Here is a 9,340-nt window from a genome sequence, read left to right on the forward strand (position 1 = left end):
TGCTGGCACACCCAGCCTGGTTTTTATTACAGTCAGGTACAAACAGAACACACCCAGGGGGAGGAATACAACAACCAATAACATAATAGTACAGCCCACAGTTTCCCTCCCCTCTGCTTGGGAGATAATTGAGTTTCCTACTATATCTACTCAATTATCTCCGAGCTAAAACGTACACATTTTTATAACTTTAAAACCATACATCACATTCACATAAAAAATACATATCCACCATCAATCCATTCAGGGGAACAACATATTAAAAAATGGCATGAATCAGACCAGGGGTTTAAAAGTTAGTAAAAGTATATTTTGTTCCCCTGGCTGGCAGCATAGCCATCTGGCTCAAACAGGTTTTACAGGGGCCTCTATCCTGGAGACAAAGGGGAAAGTAATCCAATTATCCAGGGCTAGAGGCAAACTCCATTGAGCACATGGTTGCAAAAAGACATAAAACACTTTAAAATACATAAAGTCACCTTTTACACATAACACACAGACATTTCACATATCCCCAGATAGCTGGGGTCTGAGCGCACAAAACTACCGAATAGCGCTCAGATCCTATTCACACAGTTCAATTGCCATGGAGCTAAAGTCTTTCCCATAGTCTTTCATTATATGAATGGGCTCCATGGCATAGCTATCTGGGGTATCACCGCTCACACAGGGCAAGTACTGAATTACCCCACTGTATTTAAAGGGCCAGAATGAGTGACATACACTCTGGTATGGCCGAATACTGTTTTTAAAGGGCCCAATCTCCCAGGGCCATAGTCCAAAGGCAGCAGGCGGGCAGCCAGGCTTCTCCAATGCAATGTGGCGAGATTGCTCTCGTCACATCTCTCCCCTTTTCCAAACAGACTAACAGGGTATCTGACCTCCTGCCGGTCAGTGCCCTTGTTAGTCCAGCAGCCCACCCACAAAACAGAATCAGCAATACAGCCCACCCACAATAACTGGTTACTACACCTGGGTAGAGGAGAAATTTGTCCATGTCCAGGTGCCTCACCATGGCTGTGTGGGGGACTGGTAGGCTGCCTTGGTGGGTTGCTGAGTGGGCAGAGACCAGCGGTACTCTGCCCTGATGCCAGCACTACCACGGGAGTAGTCTGGTTGAAGCCTGGTTGCTGGAGACCAACTGTCTCCCCTTTAAATACACCGCTCTGCTGCTGGAGACCGACTGTCTCCCCTTTAGTTACACAGCTCTGCTGCTGGAGACCGACTGTCTCCCCTTTAAATACACCGCTCTGCTGCTGGAGACAGACTGTCTCCCCTTTAGCTGCACCGCTCTGCTGCTGGAGACCGACTGTCTCCCCTTTAGTTACACAGCTCTGCTGCTGGAGACAGACTGTCTCCCCTTTGGCTAAACAGCCCTGTCGTGGGGGGGCAGGACCGACCGTCCCTACCCCCTGTGCTGGAAGTGCAGAGACCACGGTCCCATCTGCACAGGTGTGGGGCTTACAGTCTCCCCCTGGTACATTAAGCTGCCGCTGGGGAGAGGTGGTAACAAGCTCCTCTCTCATACATACTTCCAGTCTTTGCGGAGGGAGACTGCCTGTCTCTCCTCCCAACACAGAGTCCTGCTGTTGGGGAAAGGAGGCTGGGCTCTCTATTCCCTGCTGGATACTCTGCCGCTGGGGAATGGAGACTGGGCTCCCAATTCCCTGCTGTATCTCCCGCTGGGGAATGGAGACTGGGCTCCCAATTCCCTGCTGTACCTCCCGCTGGAGAATGGAGACTGGGCTCCCAATTCCCGGCACATCACTCGGCAGCTGGGGAATGGAGACTGGGCTCCCAATTCCCAAAAATTCATGCTGCTGCTCGGGGGCAGGAACAACTACCTCTGCCCCCTGTAACTCAGCCTGCTGCTGGGGAGGGAGGACGCTGCTCTCCTCTCCCTGCATTTCACACTGCCTTCCCGGCATATCACTCTGCTGCTGGGGATCAGGAACAACTACCTCTGCCCCCTGTAACTCAGTCTGCCGCTGGGGAGTGAGGACGCTGTTCTCCTCTCCCTACATTTCATACTGCCTTCCTGGCATATCACTCTGCTGCTGGGGAATGGAGACTGGGCTCCCAATTCCCTGCAGGACCGGTGGAGAGACCTCGGTCCCATCTCTACCGGCCACCTGGGGTTCTTCCCAGTAAAGCTCTACAATATATTCCCAGCTGAAGGGGTGTCATGGCCGTTACCAGTAATTCCTGTCTCTTCCGGGTTGACGGACTGTAAGCCACACCCCCTCTCTGACGCGGTCTCATTGCGCTACATAATGCGACCGCGCCAGACAACAGACGCTGGATTAATGAACAGCGTACCGCGGAATTAAACCGGCTGCAACTCTTCTCTACAATTTTCCTGTGTACTGAACCGGACTCGTACTCGACTGACCTCCTTCTCCTTCCCTCGATCACGGCTAGCACTTTGACTCCTCTCGACCTCTCTCCAATGGAACCTCCCCGGAGGGGACTCTGGGACCAACTTAAAGCCTCTGGAAGCTAAGTTACCTCACTTGTGTTATACGAACTTTCCCACTGACTTCTGAGCACTCAAGCTTTAGCCTGCTCGCACGTTCTCCTATCGTTATAGGAGTAATTCCTATTCATTAACCCCTCAGTCTCCAGCTGATATGTTTTCTACCAATTAAGCTAAATCAAATCTCTGCAAGTTAATCTCCATTACCTTTCTTCATTGAATTATTGCTGCAATTCAATTGTATAAGATAGTCTAAGAATCCACTCACCAATACTGAAGTATTTAAAGATACAGTACCTATGTTTTCTCCAATCAAAATATTAAAGGCACAGTATCAGTGAATTCTCTGGTGAACTGTCATCTCTTTATTTCCACAATATATCACATTCACATCTAAACAATCTGAAATCTGCAGTTGAGCTCCATCTTACTCTATGTGAACGTGTCAGATTAATCCAGCCTTTGTAATGGATCCAGCAGATTTCGATTCAAAATTTACTATGCTGAATCAAAGAGTCGATACACTTGCTCAAGGCATGCAAGATCTCCAGGTTACAAATGAACGGATTCTTACTTATGTCAGAGACTTACAAACTCACACTCCTCATACCGTTATGCACACAGCCAGTGACCCTGCTGTCTGTAATCCCGAGAAGTTTTCTGGAGATAGATCAAAATACAGGGAGTTCCTTAATTCCTGTAACTTATTGATTGCTCTAAAACCTCGATCTTATCCCACTGAAAGATCTAAGGTTTGTTCAGTTATCTCCTTCCTAAGAGGTGAACCTATGGCCTGGGCCCACTCCTTCTTGGAAAATGATGATCCCATCTTAGACTCATTGGACGAGTTCTTTGAAGCTATGTCTCTCCTTTACGAAGATCCTAATAAACAGTCTACAGCTGATCTAACCATCCGAACCCTCCAGCAAAAACATAGACCTGTCGAAGATTACATAGCTGAGTTTAAGAGATGGGCAATAGAAACTCAATGGAACGATATAACCCTGCGCAACCAATTTCGAATTGGGTTATCCGAAGGAGTAAAGGATGAACTTTCTAGAACTGAACTTCCTGCTACACTAAACGCTCTTATTCAACTATCAATCAGTATTGACAGACGGCTTAGGGAAAGAAAGGCCGAGAAAGCTCTCTCAGGTTCATCATTTAGGAAACCAGCTGCTCCTCCAAAACCAGCTGAAAAACCTTCATCGCCTAACGAACCTATGGAAATTGGCACTATAAGAAGTCCTCTCACACTAGAAGAAAAAACTAGAAGACGACTACTTAACCTTTGTATGTACTGTGCCTCACAAGATCACTTAATCCCGGACTGCCCTCTATTGAAAAGACCACGGAGTGGTAAGCATGCTCATACCACTTCTATATTGAGTGCACTCCCTTCTATATCAACCACTCAATTTTTCTCCATTTCTCTCATATTACAGTGGGACAAAGAAAGAATAACGACTGAAGCCATCATTGACTCTGGGGCTAACGGGGTGTTCATCGATTCATCCTTTGTAATCAAAAATAAAATTCCTTGTGTCCGTAAAAGCACTTCTGTTTCTGTCAGAGTAATTGATGTCTCCCTCATAGCCTCGGGTCCTATCACAAAAGAAACTATTCCTGTACGAACAACCTCCCTTAACACTCATATCGAATATCTTATATTCAATGTTATCTCTTCTCCCCTTTATCCGGTCATCCTAGGAATCAATTGGCTAAGGGACCACAACCCTCAAATTACCTGGTCTCCCTTTTCTCTCGCTTTTAACTCTGAGTACTGTAAGGAAACATGCTTACAACATATTCCACTCCTCCAAACTATTGAAGAACCAACTATACCTCCCTGCTATGCTGAGTTCTCTGATGTATTCAGTAAAAAGGAAGCTGAAACACTCCCACCTCATCGTCCCTACGACTGCCCTATCGACCTCATACCTGGTGCCCCCATACCTTTTGGGCACATCTACCCTCTCTCTGAATCTGAATTAAAAATCCTCAAGGAATACTTGGAGGAAAACCTCCGTAAGGGATTCATTAGACCTTCCAGCTCACCTGCTGCCTCCAGTATGTTTTTTGTGAGGAATAAGGACCAGACCATCAGTCCCAACATAGATTACAGAGCTTTAAATAAGATAACAGTGAAAAATCGCTATCCTCTTCCCCTGATAAACGAGCTGATTGAAAGGTTGAAAACTGCCACTATCTATACTAAGCTTGACCTCCGTGGGGCATACAATCTCGTTAGAATCAAGGCTAACGATGAATGGAAAACTGCCTTCAGAACTAGATATGGTCTCTACGAGTATCTTGTGATGCCTTTTGGCCTCTGCAACGCCCCTGCCACCTTTCAACATTTCATAAATGACATCTTCAGGGATCTTCTGGACGTCTGTGTTATCATTTACTTAGATGACATTCTTATATATTCTAATACACCTGAGGAACACAAAAAACACGTGAGATGGGTGTTATCCCGACTCAGAACTCATAAATTATACACTAAACCAGAAAAATGTCTCTTTAACGTCAATGAAATAACCTTCTTGGGTTACGTTATCACTCCTCATTCGATTGGAATGGATAGCTCAAAAATCAGTTGTATCCTCAACTGGCCCATTCCTTCTAACGTAAAAGAATTACAACGGTTCCTGGGGTTTGCTAACTTCTACAGAAAATGTATTAAAAATTACTCTGATGTAACTCATTCCCTTAATTCACTTAACAGCAAAAAACATGCTTTCAATTGGAATGAAAAGGCCCAAAAGGCTTTCGATGAATTAAAAAGAAGATTTACAACTGCTCCTATCCTTCAACTCCCTGATCCCACATGTCTATATGTCCTTGAAACAGATGCTTCAGAAACTGCCATCGGAGCTGTCCTCTCCCAACACAAAACTCCTCAAGATCCTCTTCATCCTGTTGCCTTTTTTTCCCGTTCCATGTCTCCGGCTGAAAAGAATTACCCTATAGGAGAAAACGAATTATTAAGCATAAAATCAGCCTTAAAAACCTGGCGACATCTTCTAGAAGGAACACAAACTCCTATAATAGTTTATACTGACCATAAAAACCTTGAATATCTTCACTCCAACAAAACTCTCTCTGCGAGGCAAGTAAGATGGAACCTCTTCTTCTCCCGGTTTAATTTTCAAATCGTTTTTAGACCTGGGGCTAGGAACAAAAAGGCGGATGCCCTTTCCAGAATTCACCAAGAACCTGAATTAGAACCCCCACATGCAGTCATCGGAATTGCCACATCCCTTATAGATGACATAAAAGGCCTTCATCCAGATGCTCTTGAACTTCCTAAATCAACTAAATTATCGCTGAAGGACGGTCTCTATTATTTTCATGATAGAATTTACATTCCTCCCCCATTTAGAAATAAAATACTTGAATTCATTCATGACTCTCCTCTGGCAGGTCATCCAGGTATTGTCAGGGCTTACCTGGGTGTGGGAGTCCGGCAGGCAGAGAAGTATGCTCACCCTTGCAAGAAAACACAGGCCAAGGTGATCAGGCAAGAATTCTCCTGACTTGGTTGCCATCAAATCTCTCCGGCATAACTGTAAATGGTTCAGGAAAAACAGGTTCCAGGGCTGGGCGTACTGTCCCTTTAAGAAAAAAAAATTCTCGCTGTAGCTCCAAAACAGTCTGAGCCAGGCTAGACACTTGCTGGAGCAGGGGTGAGCACATCTCTGCGGACTCCATAAAGGTCAGTTCCTTATGTCAGGGCTTACCTGGGTGTGGGAGTCCGGCAGGCAGAGAAGTATGCTCACCCTTGCAAGAAAACACAGGCCAAGGTGATCAGGCAAGAATTCACCTGACCTGTGAGTCGGTGCACGGGGGCTGTGCAGGGTAAATCCACAACGCGGTACAGGAACAATAAACCAGGAGAATAGTCGTGGGAAGCCAAGGGTCAAAGGAAGCCAGAAGTCAGGATAATCGGTGTACCAAGCCAGAGGTCAATAACAAACTGGAGAACAGGAAAAAGCAGAATGATCACCAGAGTCAAGGAACTGACACTGCCTTCTGGGAGAGGCAGTGTTATATACCTGGCTAACGAGACATCAGGCTCAGGTGTAACTTGAGTGACAGGAGAAGTTCCAACAAATGTCCAGCTTCAGTACTAAATACTAGACAGGGCTAGATACAGGAAACAGAAGCGGAGAGATGGCTCAGAGGTAAGCCAAAGCACCAGAGCTGCCAAGGTCCCAGGTTCGAATCCTGACATTACCCCCTCCTCAAAGACGCCTCCAGGCGAGAAAAAAAACAAGAAAGGCAAAAACAAGTACGGCCCAGGAGGTCACTTCTTTGACTTCTTGTTTTTGGTTTTGCCAGCAGGATCGGAGGACATAGCTATAAGGGCCTTCTCAAATGTTTGCAAGTGCTCCTTCCGGACTAGTGTCCCATTAGAGGCATAGGTACAGCCAGGAGGAGGATCGTTCTTCCCCGAACAATTAGCATTTTCAGGTACTACTGGAGAGAGGTTAGGGCTGGCAATGGATACAATGCAAGTGGCAGGTAACTTGATCCCAGGAGTCTTCTTCTCTGAACCTTTTTCCCTCTGTGCGTCACCATTACAGACGGTAAGTAACTCCTCTTTAGGTTGACAAGAAGGGATGATAGTACCAGCTTTAACAAAAGTCTCTACCGGCGGAGGTTCAGATTTCTCAGGAGCACTGGGTAAGTCATACAGCATAGTTTGCGTACCCTTCTGTGTCACATAACGGGGACATGACTGGCAAAAACCTTGGCAGCGTCTAGACGAAGTTTCTGAGACAACTGGATGGGTACGTAGGGCACTCAATAGAAGGTGTCTTTGCTTGGATGGACGAATTGGGCAGAAAGAAATGAAATGCCCTCTTTCTCCACAATATAGGCACAAGCCATGGGCTCTCCTACGATCTCTTTCCGTTAGGGTCAACCTAGTCCCGATATATCCAATCTCCATAGGTTCGTCTGGGTCGAGAGGGAGGCAGGATTGCTCTGGGGCCTTCATAGGATCAGGAGCATAATGAGGCAACACGGGGTTGTCGTATAGGTACAGGTTCCCTCTGTTTCTGGGAATCTGGGATCCTCTGGGACGTGGTGGTGGCTTAGGCACAGCGGTCTTGCTAGGAGTCTTGCAGTGTGCTTCCATGGCAGACATGAAAGCATCCCATCCCGCAAGGACAGGATTCTGAGACAGCAACATATCGTGTGCCCATTGTTTCATCTTTCCAGACAGCAGGTTTATAGCTGCTCGGACCTTTATGAAATCATTGGCATAAGTCCGAGGCTTCAGGGAAAACACCAATTCACAATCCACTTTAAAGCATAGGAAGGAAGCTTGGTTGCCATCAAATCTCTCCGGCATAACTGTAAATGGTTCAGGAAAAACAGGTTCCAGGGCTGGGCGTACTGTCCCTTTAAGAAAAAAAAATTCTCGCTGTAGCTCCAAAACAGTCTGAGCCAGGCTAGACACTTGCTGGAGCAGGGGTGAGCACATCTCTGCGGACTCCATAAAGGTCAGTTCCTTATGTCAGGGCTTACCTGGGTGTGGGAGTCCGGCAGGCAGAGAAGTATGCTCACCCTTGCAAGAAAACACAGGCCAAGGTGATCAGGCAAGAATTCACCTGACCTGTGAGTCGGTGCACGGGGGCTGTGCAGGGTAAATCCACAACGCGGTACAGGAACAATAAACCAGGAGAATAGTCGTGGGAAGCCAAGGGTCAAAGGAAGCCAGAAGTCAGGATAATCGGTGTACCAAGCCAGAGGTCAATAACAAACTGGAGAACAGGAAAAAGCAGAATGATCACCAGAGTCAAGGAACTGACACTGCCTTCTGGGAGAGGCAGTGTTATATACCTGGCTAACGAGACATCAGGCTCAGGTGTAACTTGAGTGACAGGAGAAGTTCCAACAAATGTCCAGCTTCAGTACTAAATACTAGACAGGGCTAGATACAGGAAACAGAAGCGGAGAGATGGCTCAGAGGTAAGCCAAAGCACCAGAGCTGCCAAGGTCCCAGGTTCGAATCCTGACAGGTATAAAAAAGACCCTCGAATTATCCAAAAGATATTATTGGTGGCCGCGCCAAGACATCACCATCGAATCCTACGTGAAAAACTGTTCAACCTGCCAAAGATCCAAATCTGACCATCATCAACCCTTTGGTCAGTTGCTGAATCTACCGGTTCCAGAAAGACCTTGGCAATCCATTTCCATGGACTTCCTGGTAGAACTTTCCCCTTCTCAACACCATTCTACCATTTTAGTAGTAGTGGACCGATTCACAAAGATGTCCCATTTCATTCCTTTGAAGAAATTACCTTCATCATCAGAACTTTCAAAAACATTTCTCGATAATATTGTGAAACTTCATGGACTCCCAGATGAAATCATATCAGACCGCGGAACCCAGTTTACCTCCAAATTCTGGAATGCATTATGTACTTCTCTTCGTATTCAACGTAAACTATCTTCCGCTTATCATCCTCAAACCAACAGGCAAACTGAAAGAGTTAACCAATGCCTAGAACAATATTTACATGGCTATTGTTCCCACCTACAGGATGATTGGATGACGTGGTTACCCATGGCCGAATTTGCTTATAACAACTCAGTTCATACAAGTAGCAAAATGACTCCCTTCTTCTCCAATTATGGATTTCATCCCTCCTCATTTCCTTCTCAAATAATTCCTTCATCTAACCCCGCTGTCTCGGATCAAATCTCTCATATGTCCTCCTTATTTCGACAGTTACATGAAAATCTTGAAGTGGCATCCTCTAACCAGAAGAAGTTTTTTGATGCTAAGAGACAACCTATCCCCCACTTAAAAAGTTGGCGATCTTGTCTGGCTCTCCTCAAAAA

Source organism: Pelobates fuscus, chromosome 12 (assembly GCF_036172605.1).
Source record: "Pelobates fuscus isolate aPelFus1 chromosome 12, aPelFus1.pri, whole genome shotgun sequence".
NCBI lineage: Eukaryota > Metazoa > Chordata > Amphibia > Anura > Pelobatidae > Pelobates > Pelobates fuscus.